At 45.3% G+C, this 22,639-nt stretch overlaps 1 long non-coding RNA gene across 1 annotated transcript; it reads left to right on the top strand.

The window, feature by feature from the left end:
* The first annotated feature begins 376 nt into the window (after nucleotides 1–376).
* On the top strand, nucleotides 377–1,726 carry LOC116580276. Its single transcript, XR_004281578.1, has 3 exons — nucleotides 377–442; nucleotides 887–1,054; nucleotides 1,493–1,726. It is a non-coding gene; the product is annotated as an uncharacterized LOC116580276 (long non-coding RNA).
* Nucleotides 1,727–22,639: the final 20,913 nt, after the last annotated feature.

Below are 22,639 nucleotides of genomic sequence, written 5' to 3'. Positions count from 1 at the left end.
GAGCAATGGGCGGCGGGGATGATTCTCAAGACATTCACACTCACATGTTTGCACATGTGCATGCACACGTGTGCCCACACACATGCGCACACGCGCGCACACACAGATGGCGGCATTCCAGGCTGACGAAGGCTCCCCTTTGGCCTCCGCCTCGTTTAATGTGGAGACGGCAACTGCCTCCCAGCTCCCGGGTCACCGCCCTGTGTGTCCGCCTGTCAAGATAAGAAGTTGGAGGCAGATGCTGCTAATTACCTGGTCTTTCAAGTGCTCCCACGGCCCCACATCTGGCTTCCTCCCCAACATCCAGCTTGAGCCAATAAAAGCCAAATGAAATTACAAAGGGCCAGGCTGCACATGAGGAGGTACGGGGGCAGGACAAGGACATGGCCAGGAGTGCAGGGCAGGAGAGACATCTCGCTGACCGTGCTGGCAGGACAAAGAGGTGAAAAGGCCACCCCTTCTTCGCAGCGAACAGCTTCTGCTCTGGCTGAGCCCTCCGAGTGGATCCTGGAAGAATACTGGTGGCCTGGGTTTATTTTTCTGAGCACTCGGGGAGAGGGGCTCTGCCTTCCGTGCCAGCCAGAGCCAGAGGCACCTTGGGGTTTCATGCTGGGCCTGCAGATGTGAGCCCCAGCTTCTCCTGGGCCCCAGCTTGTGCCTCCAGCAGGTTTATGGGAGAGCAGGAACCTATGCCAAATATTGCCAGGAGGAGGCCTAACCCAGGAATCACCCAGGACAAGGTAGAATGGAAAATCACCTAGAGTTGGAGAGACTTCTAGAAAGTGCTCACCCCACCACCCTGCCCCTTTGTCTGAAATCCTACCATGGAAGAGAGGCTTTTCTCTGAATTGTAAACATACTGTGGTCTCCCTCTCTTAACACACAGATCACCCCTTAAGTCTCGTCTCCTGGGGACTAATATTCTAAGTCTCAGGAGAGAGAGGCTCCGGGCAGAGAAGAAAGATGAGTGACCTCTCCGGATGATGGACCTCAGTCTCCCCATCTGTGCAACAAGGACCTGCAGTTGGATGACGTCCCAGGTTAAAGAGGAAAGGTGAGTCTGCCCTGCCCCCAGCTCCCATGGCCCTCTCCTTTGTCTGCCTGACCCTGGCAGGGATCTGAGTTATCAAGCATGTCCTGGATGGTCCTGGCTGTCAGCCCCTCGAGGCACAGCAGACAGGCGACCCCAGGGTCCCGTGCTCCTCACGGGACTCCAAACGCCTATCGGCTCCCTCTTTGGAAAGCCAAAATAGAACTGGGCAGCACAGGATGCTGAGAGCCCCTTTGAAGGCTGTGCCGTGGGATTATTTTGCTAAACATGAAAACCCGAAAGCAGCAGGGCCGCTGATGTGTTTTCGCAAATTCCAGCAAATTAAAAAAATGTGTGTGCAGAATTCACCGGGGGGGGCCAGAGCCTGGCTTTCATGAAAGAATAAATTGTTGGCCAAGACAAAGCAGCAGATTAACTTCTACGGAATCTGTTTCTCTCCAGGGTGGGGCTCCCACAAGCCGGCTCCTCGCGTCTGTGACGAGAGATCCCGCTTCCACCTTTATCTGCAGCCGGTCGAGCCGCCGAGGCCAGCGGCAAGCCTGTAGTAGGACTTAAAATGGCTTGGCAGCAAATGTCAGAGCTGTTTGATCTGCTTTTAGAAAATCACCTTTCGAGGCCCTCGAAGATACTTGACACTTTGCAAAGAGATTAAAAACTTTTCAGCTGACTTGGAAAAAGAGACCAAGTGGGTTTGATTCCCCGGGAAGCAGGAGGGGGGCCCCGGCTGTGCCCAGGGCCAGGGAGTCTGAAGCCTGTGGCCTCGCTTTAAAGCGAAGAGCCAGCTCCCAGCATGGCTGCAGCTGCACGTTCCTTTTGCCCTTGGCATCTGGGATGGTCCTGGGGGGTTTTCCTTTCTGGGTTCTCAGGGAGAGGAGGTGGCCTGAGGCAGGGTTAACGTGCAAAGTAACGACTGGTAAGTTGCACGTGTCAGCATTCAGGCCGCTGAAAAGAGCTGCCCCACCAACTCAGCCCAGCAGCAGGTCTAGATAGATACGCAGAACTCAGGGCAGGGCCCGGGCTGTCCCGTCGGTCAGTACAGGTGGCTGGGTACATGCTGAGGGGAGTCATAGCAATTGTCACAACTACCCGGCTCTCCCTTCCCCCACAGTCTCACGAGTGTCCTTTCCAATCACTCACTGTCTTCAACCTGCCTCTTCTCCCGCTCCCATTATTTCGACTGCCTTCCAACTGGCCCCCTTCCTCTGCCCTCCTCCCCAGTCTACACCATCTAAGACCTCCAGCAGATCATCCTGAAACACGATGTTGCTCTTAAGCCACCTGCAGAACCAACAGCCTGACACCAAAACTTCCAGTCTTTCCCTGAAAATAGTGCCTATCTGTCGTGACTTTATTATCTGTTTCAGTCATGAACTGTGTCGTATACGATTTAACTAATTTAATACAACCTCTTTCTCACCAGCCTCATTTCACATCTGAAAAAGATCAAGGCTTCTGGGGATTAATTGGCTTCTCCGAGGTCACAGAGAGTAAGTGGGACTTGAACTTGGACCTCTTCCCTAAAGCCAGGCACAGAAACATTGGGCTGTACACGTGCTCCCTGTTCTCCCCCAAACGTTGCCAGAAAAGCTACATCTTCTAAAACCACAAAGATTGGTGAGGTCTCTAAATTAGGCTGCATCCACACACTAACAACCCATCTCCACAACAAATGGAAACAGTGTTTTTAAAATGTAGGATTTCAGGCCTAGGACCCATGGCATGAAAGAGGTACTCTGAGAAAAAGGATCCTGCTGGGGTGTCATGAGGACTCCATGTCCGGTCAGCCCCTTTCAGAGAGCTACACATGCCACCAGAAGTCAGTAGGTGAGAGTCTCTACAAGGGATCCGGGACGTGGGTTCCTTCCCAATTTCTAAAACTACATTTGTTGTTGGACATTGGGCAAGCTGCTGGGGCTTAGTTTCCATATGGGCTGATAGCTGATAGCTGATAGCACCTGGCTTGACCAGTCAGGACAGGCGAGGTGATGCTGTAGTGACAAACAAGCCCCAGATATTGGTAGTTTGCCACAACAAAGGTGTATTTCTTGTCTACATTATGTGTACAATGAAGGTTGGTGAAGACCTGTGCTCTCCTATTGTAGTCACTCCTCAAGGACCCCAGGTACCCGAGGATCCTCAGTCTATAACCTGGAATGGACATCTAAGAACAAGGCTTCGCAGTTCCCTGCAGCAAGTAAAGAGAAGCCTGGAGGGTGAGGGACCAGCAATGAAATTCTTCAGCCCAATAATGACACGTGTCACTCCTGCCTATATTTCATTGCCACAGGAACCTGCCTAAATGCACAAACAGTGCCGCCTACCAAGAAGCAGATAAGAAGTGGATTGGAATGAACATTAGCCATGTCCCTGACCACCTGCCTCTTGGGGTGCTGTCAACATCCAATGGGCTTCCATGAAAAAGCAACTAGGGAATTAGTTGGAGCCATGATTCTGATCCCGGTTCCAGTCCTAGTTCAGGAAGTGATCTTGAGAAAATGAAATCCCCCAGTTTCAATCTCTTCATCTGTGGTATGGAGATATTAGTAACTACTTCACAGAGCTATGGCGAGAACAAGACAGTGCATAACTCTGAGCACAGCCCTAAGCCTTTGATCAATAGTTGGTGGCAGAGATGAGACAAGAATGGCCATGAGTTGACCATTTTTAAGACCATTTATAAGACCATGAATTCCTAGGGCCCTCTTCAATTTTGTGTCTGCTTAAATTTTTCCATAATAAAAAAAAGTTTTTTAACCTGGGAGAGGTTGAGTGATGGCATAGAGATGGAGGAGTAAGAAGCTCCAAGAATTGATCCAAGAAGCAACAATTAAACTGGCAAAAACTAATTAAATCAATTCTTATGGGGCACAAGAATCTCAAAAAAGAAAAATTTACAACAACTAGGGAAGTTCTCAATGAAGAGACAGGCTGCTAAATTTCAAAAAGTGTGTAGCATTTTTCCTTACCTACCTATCATCCTCCATTCTCCAGCTCGGTGGCAGCCGTGGGGATGGCAGCGTGCATCCCTGCTGTGTTCTGCTGGAGCTACAGGTCAATGCAGATCTTGTTCTCAAAAAAACTGTGGTTATGCACTTTGATTTGCCTCGCCATTCCTTGAGGGACCAGCATAGAGGCTGAACTTTGTTTTGTCTCCCTTAAGCTGGAATGGCTTTCGATGAGGACTCTGTAGAAGGCATTACACTACCCGTAGCCAGTTGCCTGCCACTACCTTGGAGGCTAGACAAGACAAGGAGCTGACAGACCCATAAATCTGGGAAGGAAGGGACTAAAGAGGAAGACCCTTGGGGCACTAAGGGCTTCAAAGGACTCCTACATATACCAGGGGATCTGGAGTGCAATCCCTTGTGCATTCCCAGGGATAGACACATGCTCAGAAAAGATCCAGTAAGATCACAGACTTCTACCTTAGGCTGATCTTTGGGGTCTGCACAAGGAGGAAGGGAAATCCAAGGCAAATGTGTATGGGCCTGGCTTAGCATTAGGGGAGTGCCCCAGCTTAGAACCAATCTGCAAAGAGTAAGAGAGTATTTTTCTTCTTTTTGGTTCCAGGCTCTTCAGAAAATCTCTCAGGTCACTGACAAACCTATGAGATAAAGGAACAGAGACTCCTGTGACCATATACAACAAGGAATACAGTCTTGCAAAAAAAAAAAAAATCAGAAGAGTCATTAACAAATGGATGGCTGCAGTCCTCAAAAATCAACAACAGCAAACTGGGGAGAATCTGATTTTGAGAGTTACCATATTATAATAACATTCAAAACACCCACTTGTAACAAAAAAAAATTACAAGTCATACAAAGAAACAGGAAAGTATGGCACATTCATAAGATGAAACAATGTTGCCAAAAACTATCCCCAAAGAAGCTTAGATATTAGATTTACTTGATAAAGACCTTAAATCAACTGTCTTAAATATGCTCAATGAGCTGAAGGAAACCATGGACAAAGAACCAAAGGAAACCAGAAGAACAAATTATGAACAAATGGAGAATATCCATAAAAGATAGAAAATATAAAAAAGGAATCTAATAGGAATTCTAGAGCTGAAATGAGAAGCCTACTAGAAGTATTCAATAACAGATTTGATCAGGCAGATGAAAGAATAAGCAAACTTAAAGGTAAGACAATTGAAATTTTCTAATCTGCTATGAAATGGAGCTGTGTCCCCTTCCCTCTGTCTCTTACTCTCTCCACATGGCACACAGAAGAAGAGACCATATTGAGCACACAGTGAGAAGGTAGCCACCTACAATCCAAGAGAATGAAACCTACCTTGCTGGCAGCTTGACCTCAGTTGATACAAGAAAGACATTTGAAAAATCCAACATTCTTTCCTGGTAAAAACAATCTGTAAGTGAGGAATAGAACAAAACTTCTTCAATGCGATAAAGTCTCCAAAAAACCCTTAGCGAACATAGTCAGTGGTGAAAGATTGAAAGCTTTTCTCCTAAGATTGAGAACAAAACAAGTTGTCTTTCTTTTATCTTTTTCACTTTTATCACTCCTTTGCAACATAGTACTAAAACCAGAGTAATTAGTCAAGAAAAATAATTAAAGGACATCCAAATTGGAAAGAAAGAAAATTCTCTTTACTCACAGATGACATGATCTTTTAATGTAGAACACTCTAAAGAATACACACACACACACACACACTGTTAGAATTAATAAATAAATTCAGCAAAGTTGCAGAATATAAGATCAACACACAAAAATCATCTATATCTGATACATTAGCAATGAGCGATCCAAAAAGGGAAATTTTTTAAAATTCCATTTTAATAGCAACTGAAAAAAAAAATACTTAGGTGTAAATTTAACCAAGGAAGTGAGAGATTTGTACAATGAAAACTACGAGATATTGCTGAAATAAAGATGAGCTAAATAAATTGATTCATAATTAGAAGATATATCATTAAGATGGCAATATTACCCAAAGCAATCTACAGATCTGATGCACTCCCTATCAAAATCCCAACCATGGTTTGTTGTTGTTGTTGTTGTTGTTTCCAGAAAGAGAAAAACCTACCTTAAAATTCATTTGGGACCCCAAATCATCAAAACAATCTTGCAAAAGTACAAATTAGGAAGACTCACATCAAAACACTATTGTACTGGCCTAGGATAGACATATAGATCAATGGAATAGAATAAAGGGCCCAGAAATAAATCCGTTTGTGGTCAATTGATTTATGACAAGACCACCAAGACCATTCAATGTGGAAAAGGGCAATCTTTTCAACAAATTGTGCTGGGAAAACTGGATATCCACATACAAAGTAATGACGTTGGTCCCTTACCTTATATACAGAAATTAATGCAAAATGGGTCAAAGACCCAAATTTAAGAGTTAAAACTATAAAACTATTAGAAACTAACACAGGAAAAAATTTTCATGACCTCAAATTTGCCAATGGTTTCTTATGGATAATACTAAACACGCAGGCCACAGAAGAAAAAAAAATAGATAAAACGGACTTCACAAAAATTAAAACTTGTGTGCATTGAAAAATACTATCAAGAGAGTAAAAAGGCAACTCACAAAACAGGAGAAAATATTTTTGCAAGTCATATATCTGAGAAGAGAATAATATCAAGAATATATAAAGAACTCCTACACTCAAGAACAAGAAAACAAATACCCACATTAAAAAATAAACAAAAGATTGACACTTCTCCAGAAAAGATCTACAAATGATCCATAAGCACATGGAATGATGCTCAACATCACTAGTCATTAGGGAAATGCAAATCCAAATCAAATGTCCCTTCACCCCCGTTAGGAAGACTGTTATAAAAAATATATCTAAGGGGCACAAGGATGGGTTGCATTTGGCGCTCCCTGATCAGCAGGAAGCCTGCTTCTTCCTCTCCTTCTGCTCCTGCTCTCTCTCTCTCTCTCTTGCTCTGCACTCTCTCTCTCAGGTAAACAAATAAAATCTTTTTTTAAAAAATAAATATAAATATACATGTACATATATATACATAAATTAGGGACATCTGAGTGGCACAGTCAGTTAAGCATCAGACTCTTGGTTTCCGCTCATGTCATGATCTCAGGATCATGAGATAGAGCCCTGTGCTGGGCTCTGCACTCAGCCTGGAGTCTGCTTGAGATTCTCTGTCCCTCTCCCTTTGCCCCCCCCAACTCATTTGCGCTCTCTATGTCTACCTAAAATAAATAAATAAATCTTAAATATGTATATAAATTAACAAAAATGAAAAAAGAGGAAATGACAAGTATTGGTGAGGATATGGACAAAGTGGAACACTCATGCATTCCTGGTGACATGTAAAGTGGTGCAGCTGCAGTGAAAAACAGTTCAGTGGCTCCTCAAAAATTATTAAAATCGGTGTACAATCCAGTAATTCCACTTTGTGGTATATACTACTAAGAATTGAAAGCAGGGACTCAAACAGATACTTGTAACACCAATGTTTAATAGCATTATTATGCTCAATAGCCAAAACATGGAAATAATCCAAATGTCCATCAAGAGATGATTGAATATACTAAATGTGGTCTATACATACAATGGAGTATTATTCAACCAAAAAAGAATGAAATTCTGACATGCTACAACCTTGAAATAAATTTTGAATGAATCTTGAAAACATTATGCTAAGTGAAATAAGTCAGACCAAAAAAGGGCAAATACTCTGTGGTTCCACTTAAATATGGATTCTAGGACAGGCAAATTCATAGAAACAAAAAGGAGACTAGAGATTACAGGGACTGGACAAGGGGAAGAAGAAGGAAGGAATACAGAGTTATTGCTTAATGGGTACAGAGTTTCTATTTGTAATGATGAAAAAGTTCTGGAAATTGATAGTGATAATGGTTATACAACAGTGTGAATGTAGTTAATGCCACTGAATCATATTCCTAAAAATGGTTATTATGGGGCGACTGGGTAGCTCAGTCGGTTAAGAGTCTGCCTTCAGCTCAGGTCATGATCCCAGAATCCTGGGTTTGAGCCTCAAATCGGGCTCCCTCCTCAGCGGGGAGTCTGCTTATCCCTCTGGCCCTTACCCTGCTCTTGTGCTCTCACAAATAAATAAATTAAATCTTTTTAAAAATGGTTATCATGATGAGTTTTATGTTTTGCATATTTTACCATAATAAATCAAAAGTCAACCAAACAACAAAGGAAGAGAGAGAGAAATTAAGAGATTCTCAGACAAACAAAAGCTAAGGGAGTTTGTTACTAAGAGACCAGCCCTGCAAAAAACAGGAGCCCTTTAGGCTGAAACAAAAGTACACTGGACAGTAACTTGAATCCATATGAAGTAATAAGGAATCTCAAGGAATATAAAACTACATAGGTAAATAAAAAAACAAGCATTATTGTGGTTTTTTTGTTTCTGGCTCCTCTTTTGTCTGATTTAAAAGACAAATGCATAAAACAGTTATTAAAACCCTAAGTTAATATGCACACATATATCAAGATGTATAAGAGCATAAGAAAGAAGGGACAGAGATGTATAGAACAGAGATTTTGTGTGCTAGAAGGTAAATTGGAATCAACTCAAACTAGACAATTATAAATTTAGGATTTAATTGTAATCCCTACGGTAAACACAGAGGTAACATTGTATTTGGTAATGGAGCCTTAGCTATACCACCAAAAAACCAGGCAACAACAACAACAAAACCATACATTGATTTCACCAACTTCTAAAACTTTTGTGCCACTATCAAGAGAATGAAAAGACAACACAAAATGGGACAAAATATTTGTAAACCCCGTATCTGAGAAGAGATTGTATGAAGAATATTTGAAGAATTCCTACAACTCAACGGTAAGAAAAAATGCAACCCAATTCAAAAATGGGCAAAGGACTTGAATAGACCTTTCTCCAAAGAAGATAAACAAAGGGCCAGTAAGCACATGAATCACTGGTCGTTAGGAAAAGACAAATCAAAACAATTTGAGATAACCACTTCAAGCCCACTAGGATGGCTACATTTAAAATAATAAAAACAGTAAGTGTAGGGAAGTATGTGGAGAATTCGGAACCCTCAAACTTTGCTAGTGGGAATGTAAAATGGTTCAGCCATTGTGGAAAACAGTTAAGCAGCTCTTCAAAAAGTTAAACATAGAATCACCAGATGATCCATCAATTTCACTTCTAGCTGGATATCTAAAAGAATTGAAAACAAGAGCTCAAACAAATACATGCGTGATCATAGCAGCACTATTTATGATAGCCAAAGGGTGGAAACAACTCAAATGTCCATCAATGGATGAGTGAATGAATAAATAAATAGGGGTATGTACATATAATAGTATTCAGCCATAAAAAGAAATAAAGTACTGATACATGCTACAACATTATGAATTAAACATTAAGTTAAGATACAGAAGGTAGGCAAAAAAAGGTCACTTATTGTGTGATTCCATTTATTTGAAATACCCAGAATAGGTCAAGTCATAGAGACAATGCTGATTAGTGGTTTCCAGGGGAATGGGGAGCTCTTGTTTAAGGGCTACAGAGTTTCCATTGGGAAGATGAAAAAATTCCACATTGGGATGGTGGTGACAGTTGTACAACATTATGAATGAACTAAATGCTACCGAGTTCTTCACTTTCAAATGGCTAATTTATGTGTCATGAAGTCCACCTGAAAAGAAAAGGGGAAAAAAAAAAGCCAAAAAGAATCTAGAAGGCAGATTTTGTCATTTTTTATTTACTGATGAGAAATCTAATGTGCCAGGGGCCAAGTAACTTATTCAAGGTCACCCATGCCTTTCTTAGCAACCAAGGTCAAGAATCACAGCTTCTGAATCTAAAGGCAAGCCATGATCTACCTCAGGCTCAAGGAAGTGACAGTAAAATCCAGTGGATGGGGGAGAGGTGAGACACAATTTGTGGACTCCATATGGATTTTATAGACCTCGGGGGATGTTTGGTTTTTTTCGTCTTTATTCCAAGGGCACTCTCACCATTCCAAGGGCATACATGTATTTCTTGCACAGGTGCCAAAGTATTGAATGAATTTCGTAAACCCAATCATAAACCCTGGCAATGGTTCCCAGAGAAGCTGGCGAGCCACCAGTCTGGGAGATCTCACACACTGTGGCAGTCACCACCAACCACATCCAGACTCCACCACCCACGTCTCCCCCAAGTTACAGTAGCTCTGGGAGCCGTAAAGTCCGTATTTTATGGCACAGCCTTTTCCCCACCCCCACCCCCAAATCAATTCCTGCCTCTATATTCTCAGTCTTTGTAATCGTACTATTAGGAGGTTTCAAGGTTTTCATATGCACTGGAATATTTTTATTTTCTAGTCTTTTGAAGACATGTCTGAATAAACTGAAAAATAGTATAGAAAAATGGACATCCATAAATATCCCTCTAGCTTTAGCATATTTGCTTTTCCATATTTTTATTTTTGTTGAACAATTTGAAAGTAAATTGCAGACAGCACAACAGTAGTGCTTCAGCAGGCATTGTCAAAAATAAGGATACTTGGGCACCTCGGTGGCTCAGATGGTTAAGTGTCTGCCTTCGGCTCAGGTCGTGATCTTGGGGTCCTGGGATTGAGTCCCACGGCTGGCTTCCTGCTCAGCAGGGGGTCTGCTTCTCCCTTTCCCACTGCCTGCCCCCCATTTGTGCTCTCTCTTTCTCAAATAAATAAAATCTTTTTTAAAAAAATAAGGATGGGGCGCCTGGGTGGCTCAGTGGGTTAAAGCCTCTGCCTTCGGTTCAGGTCATGATCCCAGGGTCCTGGGATTGAGCCTCACATCCAGCTCTCTGTTCAGCGGTGAGTTTGCTTTCCCCCATCTCTCTGCCTGCCTCTCTGCCTCCTTGTGATCTCTGTCTGTCAAATAAATAAAATCTTAAAAAATAAAAAAAAAAAATTTTAATAAAAAATAAGGATACTTCCCCACAGTGTCATTATCTCTATTAAAAAAATCAACATCAATTCCCTAGCAGCATCTAATAATCAGTCTATATTCAAATCTTGATTTGTTCCAAAAATGTTTTATGGTTGTTTAAACTAGATCCCAGTCAAAAATCACACCCCACGCTTGTGTCTCATAGGTCTTTTTTCGTCTAGAACAATCCCACCTCAGCCTTGTTTTGTTGTTGTTTGTTGTTGTTTTTTATCCCTAGGATGTTGACTTTGTTGAAGACCCTACACCTTTTATCTTAAGGAATGTTGCACAATCTGTATTTGTCTGATTGTTTCCTTGTGGCATTATTTGTTTGTTTGTCCTTTACATTTATTATAAACCAGAATTAGTGCTAAAGGCCTGGTTAGGAGCAGGTGTAACATCTTTTTTTTTTTTGGAACATTTTTTTTGTTTATTTGACAGAGAGAGAGAGACAGAGACAGAGAGAGAGGGAGGGAATACAAGCCGGGGGAGTGGGAGAGGGAGAAGCAGGCTTCCTGCTGAACAGGGAGCCCCATGCGGGGCTCCATTCCAGGACCCTGGAATCATGACCAGAGCCAAAGGCAGATGCTTAACAACTGAGAAGGTGCCCCGCAGGTTCAACCTCTTTAGCAGGGATCCCTCAAAGGTGAAACTATGGTTTCATCATGATATTCCAACAAAAAGTTCAGAACAACAGAGTTCCTATATTAGTGACACTAGATAAATTTAATTCCTGACTAGAAGGACAACAGCCAAATTTTGCCAATATGCAATTACATATTTTCTTTTTTGCAGGTAGGGTGTGGGGTCAGTACCCTGTCAGTGTGCCAAAATCCAGGTCTTGGTCAACTTTCCATCTAATGCTTTCAACATCATTAATGAACCTTGCCTGAGTCAATTAATTTTATTAGTGGTTGCAAATGATCGTCTTCTAATTGGATCTTCTTTATCTATTAGCTACTGTTCCATAGAGAAGAGCTTTCCCTACTCAACTGGGGCAATTTGGCCACACTGAAACAGGAGCATAAATGTTCAAACATTGTAAGCAATCTTGAAGAACATCCATCACCAGAGTTTGGACACCAGGAGTGGCTCAGCAGAAGAGTGAGGCCCGACACCCTTGAGGGAGGGCAGCACGTGGAGCCTGGGTCTCCCAAGAACCATCAGCATGTTTCATCTGTTTGATAAATAATCACAACCCCAGGCGAGTTGGCGGAAGGAACCACAGTCAAAGCAACAACTAGTCAAAATTAGTCACTGGTTTTCCATTCTTTTTTGTTTAATATCTCACGGATCCATTTTTCCACTCTTGGACAGTTTGACCACAATTCAAGTTATTTCCACCAGTGTTCAGGATTTGGGGGAGCTTCTGGTTCCTCTGATTTCTGCTCTATACAACAGCAACATTTTTTTAAAAGGTTTTATTTATTTATTTGTCAGAGAGAGAGAGCACAAGTGGGAGGAGCGGCAGAAGGAGAGGGAGAAGCAGACTCCCCTCCAGGCAAGGAGCCTGGTGCGGGACTCAATCCCAGGATCCTTGGATCATGACCGGAGCTGAAGGCAGGCGCTGAACTGAGCCACCCAGGCATCCCAACAACAGCAACATTTTTTAAATGCACTTGTCAGTGTTTTTGTTCATATTTAAATTTTTTAATTTCAAAACCATTTTCAGGCAAACTTGGCTGCCCCAGTGGCTTCACAATATTGCCATAAATATCTAAATTTTTCTCTGGTACCAAGTGAAATGCCCACAGTGAATTTGGTCAAAATGGACATTTTCACGATCGTTTTGGCAGCATCCAATGGAGATTTTTTTTTTTTATAATTTTTCTAAAACTCATCTCAGGGTTACTTGCTGGAATCGATTTTTTTTTTTTTTTGCATTTTTAAATTGTAAATGCTTTCAAATCCAAAATCACTTTCTTTATATATCTAGCAATGTTCTTCACCTTTGTATAACATGTTGACTTTGTATTTAAGTAGCTTTCACAAAGAAAAACAAAACAGCCCACAACGACAACAGCACAAACAATTTTTGTTAGGTCTTCTTGAAAACAACCCTTAAGATTTTAAATGTTTTTTTTTTTCTTTTCAAATCTGTATTTCAATTCAAGTTAGTTAACATACTGTGCAATATTGGTTTCAGGAATAGAATTCAGTGATGCATCATTTGCATACAAAACCCAGAGCTCATGAGTGCCCTTTTTTTTTTTTTTTTTTTTTACAAGTGCCCTTCTTAATCCCCATCCCCCATCTCCCATCCGCCACCCGCCTCCCTCCTTCAGCCCTCAGTTTGTTCTCTATCGTTAGGCATCTTTTCTTGTTTCTTTCCCTCAAAGATCTTAAGTGTTATCTTAAGAGTGGAATGTGAAATAAAGAGGTGAGAAATTGTTCCATAAATCATTTCCAATTCAGCATTCCATTCATCAGGGGCGTGGCTGCTGCTCTCACCCCGTGTGTGCTCCTCACTGTTGCATGGTGCCGTGAAATCATTGTCAGAAAAGGGCTGAGCCCTTCGTTTGGCAGCAAAGTCACTGCGATGCAAAAAATAGTTCCAGATGTGGACTTACCAAGGGCATCCTGTGGTGCCTAGGGGAGGCCTGCACTAGGCCTTCTGGGCGCCCTCTTGGTGCCAGCTAATTTCCATGGGTCAGAGTAGGGGCTGAAGGGCTTCCCAGGTGAGGGCCAGGATCCAGGAGATTCTATCTCTCTCCTTGTCTTTCTCTCTCTCTCTGTCTGTCGCGCCCTCCTCCCCAGGATCCCAACACCCTTCCAATTTGGAAGGACAATCCCCTGTGGAATCCTGGGAGAGTCTGGGCTCTCCTTCAAAGGACCCCAATCTTCTCCTGACTCTGTGAGCTCCCCAGGATTCTTTCATTCCATTCCTCTCATGCTTAAGTTTGCCGTGGCCCACTTATACTGTATGGAACCAGAACCCAGACTGAACTTAGCACCCCTAAAAAATAAATCCTCCTGAAGGAAAGAAACGTCTGATGTTATAAGCCAGACTTGGCACCTGAGCCTGCAAGTGGGGGAAGAATAATAGTTCTGAGGCTGCTGGCTCTTAGTCAACACTTCTCCCCACCCCCACCCCACTGAGCCTGTGACTGTGGCCAGCAAAGCTAAGACACCAGGGTTCATGCATGTGGTGGGATCCCTCTGACATTGTCCAGGGACTGTTCCCTTACTCATTTCCCACGGGATGTGAGCAGCAGATGGCACCCTCAGAGGAGGATCACCCAGACCAGCTCCAAGTAGTGGCCTGGACACCAATGGTACATGGAGAAGAGCTGCCTGAGCAGACCAGTGAGTGGGTGCCTTTCATGGAGGGCCCACGGGAGAAGGAGCTGGTGGCCCACAGGCTATGGCACAGGAAGACTGAGCAACTAGGCACCACGAGACGAGACTTAAGGAGAGAGGCTTTGAACCAGTCTTCATGGGCTTAAATTCAATGTTGGCACTGCAATTTACCAGTTGTGTATCCTTGCGCAAGAAACTTGCCCTCTTTGCATGTCTGCTTCCTCATCTGTAAGATGGGCTGCTATTTTTTTTTTAATATTTTATTTATTTATTTATTTGTCAGAGAGAAAGAGAGAGCACAAGCAGGCTGAGCAGAGAGCCCAATGTGGGACTCAATCCCAAGACCCTGGGATCATGACCTGAGCCGAAGGCAGCAGCTTAACTGACTGAGCCACCCAGGTGTCCAAGACAGGCTGCTATTAAGTGGTATTAAGCACCTGTCTTAAAACGTTGTCATAATCATTAAATCAACCACTTCTTGAACAGTGCTTGTATCGCATACATAGGAAGAGCTCAGGAAATGCCATCATCAGTAGCGATTAACAAATGCACTGTCTTAATACCTATAGCTCTATGGAAGAAGACGGGAAGTGGAGGGAGCTGTCCAATCAGGAAGAGCCCATCGGACAAGGTAGAAACCCTCATGTGAACCCACAGTCTGGTGAAGCTTAGAGACCTTCAGAACACCTGAAAACTCAATGGCTGTTTGCAAACCCCGAGGTACTCATGGATCTGGAGCAAATAAAACTCTCACGCACGGGGGTGGGAATATAAATTGTTGGGCAGTGTCTAACCAGAGCTAAAGATCTGCTCCTCTAGGACCGAAGTGTTCTGCTCCTACATATATACCCAATAGATAATCATGTAAATGGTCACCAAAAAATACATATAAGAATGCCAACAGCAGCTTTATGTGGAATATCCAAAAAAGGGGACACTGCCCAAATACCCAACAACAGGAGAACGGATAAATAAATTGTGAGATAGATAGAGAGACAGACAGACAGACTATACAGTCTCACATATATAGTGAAACTGTATATATCCTGAAATACTTCTCCAAGAATGAGCATAGGCAAACTAACTACACTCAACCAATATGGATGAATCTCCAACATCATGTTGAACAAGAGAAGCCAAACAAAACAAGATGCTCATCAACTATTCCATTTGTATCAAGTTCAAGTTCACAACCCAGCAACACTAATTCATGCTGTTAGAAGCCAGAAGAGGGGGTTGCCTGTGGGAAGTGAGGGATCTGGGAAGGGACATGAGAGGGGCTTTGGTGGTACTGGTGAAGTTCTGTTTCTTCATCTGGATACTAAGATGGGGTGGGTATGTTCACTTTGTAAAAAGGCATCATACACAGGATTTGCATATTTTCTATATGTGTGTAAATACATCAGTAAAGATTGGCTGGAAAATATCACTTTTAATTAATTCATGTTAAAGCCGTATTTGCTTTGCCAAGTAAATGCCAGGCACAGCACTGATTACAGAGGGGAACCAAGGTGGTCTGGACACAGCCCTCCCTCCTGCAGGGTTCCGGTCTGGCCTTGCACTTGGCGTGGCACATGTGACTGATCTCTGCCCTTTCTCATCCAAGTCCTTCCCCTGCCACAGACCTGGGTCCTCAGCTGCTGATTCCACTGAAGTGCTTTCCACTGTGAGCATGAGTATCCAAACCAACCCCCCCAACACACACCAGCAGGCTCCCAGCCAGAGACGCCCCCACCCATGCTGGGCATACAAAAGTCAAGTTTGCTATCAGCTTCTTCCCTTTCTTTCCCAATGGGCCCCACCCCCGCCTTGAGCTTCTTAGACCTCCTCTATCAGGCCCCCTCCTCCTCCCAGAGCCAGCTTAAGAGGAACTAGAATGGAATTGGACTTGACATTGAACAGATGTGCTTTCATGTACTGGTTCTACCTTGTTCTAGTCGTGTGACCTCAGGCAAGTCCTTCCACCTATCTGAGACTGAATTTCCAAAATCGGGAAAAGGAAATTCTACTCGTATCTACTTCACATGGTTGTTGGAAGGTTGAAAGGGGCTAATACATGTAAAGAGCTTAGTACAGTGCCTGGCACATAATACGTGGAGTGACAATGGTTCAAATGTCCCAAGAACACATTAACTTAAAGCTCACAGGGGAATGTCTCCACCAACAGATGCCAACGGCCTGACCTCACTGTGAAAGAAGTCATGACCAGAGAGCAAGGGCAAGAGAGGCAGTCAGAGGGTAAGGGTGGACAGATGGGCCCCCATGGTTCCTCTGTGCTGTCCAAATCATTGACTCAGAGGATCCTGTTAGGAGGGCGTGGGGAGACAAGAACTCATGAGCATTACTTGGAGGAGAATAAACTGGGTAGCAAGTCTGGGAGCAGTGGGTGGTACTGGGCATACTTATGACCTAGTAAGGGGGGTCTGCAAGCTTGCAGGCCAAATCTGCCCCCCCCGTTTTTATAAATAAAATTTTATGACAACACAGCCATGCACACCCACTAACGTATAGCCTATGGTGGTTTTAGTGCTAAGACGGCAGAGTTGGATATTTGCAACAAAAATTGTATAGCTCACAAAGCCAAAGATATTTACTGTGTCACCTTTATGAAAAGTTTGCCCACGCCCGACCTAGGACCCTGTGACCCCATTCCTGCGAGCAGAAATCCTCCTACTGGTCTGCGAGGGACAGAACTCATTGCCAAGGAGGGGTCCATCTCTGAGGAATCAAAAAGTAAAACGTGGGCAATCCTCACTATGGAATACAGTTTAAAGATTTATTTATTTACTTTAGAGAGAGAGAAAGAGATCGTGAGCAGGGGTGGGGCAGGGAGAAAGGGTGAGAGAGAATCTCAAGCAGACTCTCCAATGTGGGGCTCGATCTCATGACCCTGAGATCATGACCCCAGTGAAAATCAAGAGTCAGACACTTAAAGGACTGAGCCACCAGGGTGCGCCCGGAATACAGTTTAAAGCAAGCAAGATGTGTGTACAGCAGCATGGGTGATCCCCAAAAATACAGGGCTAAGTGAGAGAAAATGAAAAGTGAAAAACAATCATAAAAACAGCTAACATCTTATGGGGCGCCTTGGTGGCTCAGTGGGTTAAGCCTCTGCCTTCAGCTCAGCTCATGATCCCAGGGTCCTGGGATCGAGCCCCGAGTTGGGCTCTCTGCTGAGCAGGGAGCCCGCTTCCTCTCTCTCTCTCTCTCTCTGCCTGACTCTTTGCCTACTTGTAATCTGTCAAATAAATAAATAAAATCTTTTAAAAAATAACATCTTTAGAGCATTTAGAATTTAGAATTTAGGCAGCATTCTAAGTGCTTCGTACATATGATCTCATCTCATCTTCTGGACTCCTCTCTGAAGCAGGAACGAATATAGCGTCCCATTTCACAGATGGAGACACTGAGGCACCCAATGGCTAAGTAACCGCTAGCAAGCAGCAGAGCTGGGATTTTGAGCTCAGGCTGTTTGAGTCCAGAGCCTATCCCCTTGACCACTACCCGGTACAGAACACAGCATCTCTCTATATACTAATATCACAAACATTACGAAAAGTTCGCTTTGTGTTCTGTGCATTTTACCACAATAGAAAAAAGAAACGCACATCCACACACAAAGCAACAATGTGTATTTGAGGATATTTCTCCTGCGCGCGCGGGGGTGGGGTGGAGGAGGACAGACAGGGCTGAAGGTAGGAAGGTGTCAAACACAGACACATGACAGCAGCCCGGCCTGAACCCTCCAGGGGGAGAAACTCCACTCCGTGCACCTACGATCCAGGATGTTTCCAGCTTTGGAGTTTTTGAAAAGAGAATTCTGGCACCCCCAGTCCAGCCAGCCGCAGGGTCTGAGCCCGGGCTGTGGCGGGCGCCGCTCGGCTGCCTGCCTCCCCCACCCTCCTCGGCCAGCTCCCGCCGCCCCGCGGCTCAGTGGGCTGTCCCGGCAGCGGGCACCGGGGTGGGCACAGTGGGCATGACGGGGCGCCGCGGGCTGGCGGCCTTATCGCACTGGACAGAACAAACAGCGTGGGGCCTGACACGGGCCCTCCCCGTGGCCACAGCAGGGGCAGCCAGCTTTTTCTCCTGCCCATCTTTGAGCTCGAGATCAGACACAGGGAAAGATTAAAACAAATATGAATTTAATCAAGGGATTCTGCTATCCTGGGGTGGAAACAGGAGCCCGCTGACACAGAGAGGCTGGAGCGCTGGGGAGCCAGAGTCGAATCAAAGCCGCTTGCTTACCACTAACCGCTCAGCTGATCCATATCATAACAACAAAAAAGAAAAACAATTATTTATTCTTTTTGATGTTGCGGCTCAGCAGCAACTTGCTTTTTGAAGAGAGCAAGGTCAAAACCAAGTTATTGTTTTCGCCTGAAACTTTGACAGGGACTCCGAGTTCTTCCGTGTGACCTACTTAGATGAGAGATGCGGCAAGGTTGGAAATGTTCATTCCTTCTGGGCCACGGATTAGGGCTGGCTTTCTTCTCTGCCCTGCCTCCTCCTCTCTGCCTCTCTCTCCCCTCTCTTCCCATTAAAGAACCTGAAGAAGATGTCGTGGGGAACACAGAGGCTACCGAGCGAAAGCTCTGCCTCCTCCTGGAGAGCTCGGGGCCCAGGTCTCTCTGGCTGCAGGCTTCCAGGGCAGGCTGGAGAAGAGTCAACCTTTCACGGCCTGCCTCACTGGGTAGACATTCACAGGGTGGCTTCAGCCCTAAGTGCCGGGGATACACGCCCGGGGACAAATCAGAAGGGGCCTGCTCAGGGACAGGCTGCCTTTCCCCAGAGAGAGGTGATTAAGTCACTGAGTACAATTCAGGGGATCCACGTATCCACCAGGGGTCATGGGAAAATGGGTTCTCATCACCCAGACCCTGGGATTGAGAGGTTTCCACTCTGTGGAGGTGACATCTAGGCTAAGCCTAAAGGATGAGCCAGGGCCGGCCAGGGGAAGAGAGAGGAAGAAGGTTGTGACAGAGAGAACAGCTTGCACTAAGGCCCACAGGTGAAAGCGTGTGGATTCCGGGACCCGAAGGCAGTTCTGCTCCAAGGGCAGAGCGTGGAGACTGCGGACAGGTTGGGGAGCAGCTCCTGAGGGGCCTTGTGAGGTCATGGCCAGGAGCGTGGATTTCCTCTTCATGGCCACGGGGAGTCCACGGCCAGGGCTTCACAGCGGCGACAAAGGTGGCCACACTTGCTTCAGAAGGAGAAGCTATAGGGAGGCAAGACCAGGGTGAGTGATGACAGGAGAAGAGGCATGCTGCGTATGAGGGGTGGGGAGGACTGAGAAGTTACTTTCTGAGCTTGGGGTTCCAGTTGGAACCATTCAAGAGGATGCCGGGTCCAGGGCTCAGGAGATAGGGGGGCTGGATGTGCAGACCTGGGCAGTCACAGCCCGTGTCTCCCCTTCAGCTTCCTTGGATTTGGATTTTCACGTTCTTTAATTCTTCGACCAGATGTTGAAGCCCTGGTGAGCCCCTTTGGGAAGCCAAAAACACCATCAGAGGCCATGTCAACCCTGCCAGATAGTCTAGGTCAGAAGCCAACAGGGGTGCCCCAGTCTGAGTTCCCCAAAGCAGAGCCAAAGTGATACAAGGATGTGAGTACAAGCAGCTGATCAAGGAAGTGGTCCCAGGAGGCACCTGTAGGGGCGTGGGGAGGTGAGGCAGGAGGAGAAGGTGAGCAATATAAGGTGGGTTACTGAGCAGGTGACAGCTGTGGGCAAAAGGGGTGCAATCCCAACCAGACCCCTGGGACGTGCCTGAGGTGTCCCACTCGGGATAATAAAGCTGAAGGATTCATCCACCATTTCCTAGTGGTCCTCTCCTAAGGGCTCCTCCTGGGACACTTGTAGCTTGTCCCATGTGGGGTTGGTTCACCCTGCCTGTGCCCCACAGCAAATCACCAGAAATGAGTAGTTTCCAGGAAATGAATGGATTTTAGCAGCTAACACCACAACAGAGAGAATTTTCGCCAGGCTTTCCAATTCCTAGAAAGAAACATCAGAGGGTCTGAGGAAAAAAAAAAAAAAAAACAAGATATAAACATAATATGATTATGTTCCCACCCCCAACAAGGTCCAGAAACCCCCTTCACATCTAAAGAACGTCAAAATGGCATCGCTGGAAAAGTTTAAAGATGTTTACTCCATCTCCTGTTGAGGGAAGCAGGTAACATTTCTTTCAATGAAGGGGTAGGTAGTATGCTGGGGGAGAACAGCCCAGAAGCTGGTGAGAGACCCCGAAGGCTAGTCTGTTGGAGGACGCTGTAAGGGATTCAGTGGGAAGACCTTTCTCTCCTGGTAACTCTCCAGAGCTCCCGTAGCAAATAGTAGCACGCAGTGGCCCAACTCTCAACGTCCAGCCTCATGGGTCTTTTTCAGCAGCCAGAGCCCTGACCAGAAGAGCTAGGGAATTACCTGAACCAATGGCAGACAGGAAGTTGGTAAAGGAGCACCCCAGCCCCTTGACGGTGAAAGGGTAATGCAGAGACCTAGGCTATGCACCACTGCTTGGGCAGTCCCCAGTGGTACTGAGCTCTAGTGGCTTACAGTGACTGGCTAGATGATGCCCCCTTTGCCAGCCACCTTCCATCTCCGTGTCGCTTGCCATGGTGCGTGGCCCCCAAGAGCCCCTGCAAGCCCATCTACCCACCTCTTCCCAGCTTGTTCAGATGTATCACGTCAGCAGCTTGAAATCAAACACGGTGGGAACATTTACACCAGGAAATGAATAGACACAATAATGTTTTAGTTTTGATTTGTTTAGTTCAGAGAACCAGGTTAGGGGCGCCTGGGTGGCTCAGTTGGTTAAGCATCTGACTCTTGATTTCAGCTCAGGTCATGATCTCAGGGTCATGAGATCAAGCCCCGCATTGGGCTCCATGCTTAGCATGGAGCCTGCTTAGGATTCTCTCTCTCCCTGCCTTTGCCCGCACCCCACTTGCGCTCTTTCTCTCTCTCTCTCTCAAAAAAAAGGAAGGAAAAAAAAAAAAAAAAACTCGAGAGAACCAGTTTCCCAGCACACTTTGGCTCACTTTCCCACTTTCTTCTCATTGTTTCTTGGCATTACCTCCCAAATAAATGCACACTCAAATCCTTGCTCAAGATCTGCTCCTGGCCAAAGAAAAAATGAGACAGTTCCCCTGAGTCTGCAGACCCAGTCACACACGTGGTGTCACAAAGGCAGGAGGCCCTTTCCAGTCATGTCCTTTACCTTATATTCTAGGCTCCCGTCTTCCAGAAGCTCTCCCTCTCACCCTCTCCCCTCCCCATGACACACAGCACAGCCAAACCCATTCCCACCCTCCCCAACACACTCACTGCACATGCATTGTTTATATCCCCTCAGCATCCTTTCCCTTTCTGCTACTGACGCCAGTCTGGTTTTCTTTAGAGAAGGTGCTCTGCTGTTTCAAAGGTCCCGATCCTTCTCCCCTCTCTGCATCTAAACACTACGCCATTGGACTTTAAGGTTTATCTCACTAAAGAAGCAAAGTTTATGCCCCCAACCCTTGGCTCTGGGCTCAGTCCTGCAGCTGTGGGGAAAAGAGTGAGGCAGAAGTGATGGTGTACCCTGCCTGAGCCTCAGCCCTGCAAGGGCATCACTATTTCTTGTCTTGTGACTTTGTCATCACCCCGAGGAGGACATTCAGGGCTCATCAGCTGGTCTCAGGAGGAGAAAAACAGAGAACGGGAGGAGAGCTGTCCCAGCTCAGTGCCTCACACAAGCTCAGCCTGGCCAGACCCTCCAGCCAAACCCCAGATGTGCGAGCAATAAACACTTCCCGCCAGGCAGCCAGGTTCTGGGGCTGTTAAAAGAAAGGGAACCATCCCCACCCACTCCACCCACATGGTTCAGGCGGAGCTGACCCCATCTCCCAGCTGCAGAGAAGACATGTGCCAATGGGTCTACTCTGCACCCAGGCGCCCTGGCCCTAGTGACTATTCCATAAATGGGCCTGTGGTCCAAGCCAGGCCAATAAGACCCAACCCTGGGACATCTGCTGGAATTTCTGGGGAAGAAGTACTTGCTTCCCATTTCGGTTGCAGGGATGGTGGGACGTCAGCCATTTGCTGCCAGCAGCCATCTTGCTGGTGCAATGGAAGTGCCTTTTGGAGAATGGAAGAGTCATGTGCCGGTGAGCTAGCTCTTTTCCCACAAAAAAATAAAATAAAATAAAAATAAAAAAGGCCCTGACGTGTAGTGTTTGCCAATTTCCATGATATAAATACTCCTACCATGGACAATTTCATGCTACCAATGATTTAACTGTGCAAGATTCCTGAATGTTTTATAATTAGCTCCAGCATACCCCTGAAATGGAACCTATACCATGGAAAACAGAAGCAAAAGATGGAGAGATAAACAGTATT

The sequence above is a fragment of the Mustela erminea genome, chromosome 19 (genome assembly GCF_009829155.1).
Source record: "Mustela erminea isolate mMusErm1 chromosome 19, mMusErm1.Pri, whole genome shotgun sequence".
In the NCBI taxonomy this organism is placed as follows: domain Eukaryota; kingdom Metazoa; phylum Chordata; class Mammalia; order Carnivora; family Mustelidae; genus Mustela; species Mustela erminea.
The sequence above is the reverse complement of the archived record's forward strand: the minus strand, read 5'-3'. Positions and strand labels throughout refer to the sequence as shown.